This window comes from Apium graveolens, chromosome 3, assembly GCF_009905375.1.
Source record: "Apium graveolens cultivar Ventura chromosome 3, ASM990537v1, whole genome shotgun sequence".
NCBI lineage: Eukaryota > Viridiplantae > Streptophyta > Magnoliopsida > Apiales > Apiaceae > Apium > Apium graveolens.
Window position 1 is genome coordinate 202444697 of NC_133649.1, and position 2554 is coordinate 202447250.

Here is a 2554-nt window from a genome sequence, read left to right on the forward strand (position 1 = left end):
TTTAGTTTGAGTAGGTGATGTGTTTTTAGTTGATTCACATCAGTTTTATAACAAGAACAGATGTTTTAGTTCTTATTTTTTAAAAAATAAGCCTGTGCATTTGTGCATAAACACAGAAAAAGCAAAAAAAAATACCAAATGAACATCCAACAAACAACCAAATTATATACTAAATCAACTTGCATGTCTACAACCAAAATCCAACCACATTCTCCGATAACCAACATCTAACCATTCCGACTTCCAACAAACAACCAACATCCATATCTACAACCAAAAACCAATCCACCCATCCATATTCATCTCCATATTCCAACTAAAATTTATACAACTTAATATACGTCTAAAATTTACCAACATAAGAGACCACTAAAGTTTGTAAAAGCATATGGTTCCCTTATTAGTTTGCAAAAATCAAGTCGTTAAAAACTTCATATCAACTCTTGGATATATTATGCAGCCTCCATTCGCACCTCGTCAAGCTCGTCCATCGTATAAAATAAACGGGTCTTGGTCGCCCACTAATTTTTAATAAACGTGATAAGGAATTTGCACATGAATTATGTAGAACTGTTTATTTTAATAGTTAACACGTGAATTATATATACCTTGGTTCTAAATGTCATTTCTCTATCCGAAATGATTTCTTTCATATATCCAGAATAACACACTTTAATGTGCTTTTATTGTGTGCACTCATCCACTCTTCCTCTTCTCTGATCCATCTTAGCATCCTGCAAATGTAAGATTTCGTAAAAATATTTTTCAAAGCTTCTTTGGCCTTGAGGGCATTTGAACAATTGAGCTCCATAGATGAAAAAAAGATTAAGGCTGCAGCAGTTGAAACATATTATAAACATGCAACTTGCACCAACCTTTCTTGTAGATAAGTGGAATTTGAAAAGTACATTGGAGCCTCGATAGAAACTAAGAGAAAATAAGGAACTCTTTGGGATTCTCTATTTCTACGGAGACGCTGGTAGATGTGGGTGCCTGGAATGTTTCCCAAGGCAGCAGTATTTGGCCTAGTGACATGCAATAGGATTTTGAAAACCGAAACTCCAACCTAATATATGTGTAGAAGATTTTATATAAATTGACTAAGGAGTTTGATTGAAATTGTATTTTTCCCAGTCTATTTAATTTAAAGATTTTCCTCCTATATGGAAACAACTTACTGCAATAGCAAGACCAAGATGAACTGCGATGAACAAAACACCAAAGAAGGAACATAAGCAAGTGAAGAAATCAATTTTGTCAACTTTCCATAATTTTAATGCAGCCTCATAGTCTATCAGCCCGATCACAGCAGTTATGATAATAGCTCCCAAGATGACATTGGGAGTATAATGAAACAGTGGCATAGAAACAACAAAGTGATTAGCACTATCGTCGACAGTATTATATTTGAAACCACTGTTTGTGCTCCAGCATTGTAATTTACAGCAGACCAAGAAAAGGATCCTGCAGTATTAGTTATCTTAACAATTAACATACTCTTACGCCAAAGTACAGCCTTGACAATAAAAAAAATGTAAATTGTATTGATAATCATTACCTGCAGTAACATAACATGAGATATTATGAGATATTTACAAGATATATATTAAAAGATAAAGTGTCCAATATGTTATACATTAAAAGACATATATTATGAGATATTTACAAGATCATTTCATTAGAGAAAACAGTAAACTACAAACTTGTAATATTTCTTACAGTTTTAACCATAGGAAGCTTTGATTTGAGACAGAAGACTATTAGGGTTGAGAGAATAACAGATGTTAATGGGTAAACTGCCGAGACCCAGAAAAGCTTTTTATTTCTCATGCTCTGCAATAAACAACCAATACTGAAATATTTCAGGACATGAGAATAAAGCAGTAAAATTTTCCAAAGACAGCATGCAACCACTTACCACTTTTCTTGTTGTTAGTAATAAGAGCAGGAAACTAGCCCCCAGAATAATGGTTTGCCAAGACCACTACAATATTAGATGAGATAATATATAAAGAAAGGCCCAAGTAAACTGAAGAACTTCCTTTTTACTTATCAATATTCATTTTAAGATAGCTTCTAACCTCGTCTGTTCGTTGAAAAACAGAGGTCAGTACCGGAACAATTTGCATCTTATTTGTGAAATGAACTATTCCGAGAAGCCCTTTAAGTTGTTGTAGTGATACTATGATTGCTGCACCAGCCATGAATCCAACAAGAGTTGCCTTTGATAGAAAGTCAATTACAAATCCTAACCTGTCACATACTTTTATTAACAGGAGATCCAAGGTGTAGTGCTTATCATTTGTGCACACATGACTTATGAATTTACATTTTTCTCAATGACTGCAAATCGTTATCAACAAACCACGGTTGTGCAAGTTATCTCACTACATACCTTAACTTAACTGTATGTTAAAAATAATGATGTCATAATTAAATCATTTTGACACTAAATGTATGCTTCTGAAGCCAGGAATACAACAGAAAAAATTAGCAACCATAAAATAATCCCTATCTTTTATCACCCAATAATATTAGATTCTTGTGGGGAATA

At 33.4% G+C, this 2554-nt stretch overlaps 1 pseudogene; it reads right to left on the reverse strand.

Annotated features, from left to right (window-relative positions):
* Window positions 1-649: 649 nt before the first annotated feature.
* The window catches only part of LOC141714778 (putative sulfate transporter 3.4), a 2430-nt pseudogene continuing 525 nt past the window's right edge, over window positions 650-2554 (reverse strand).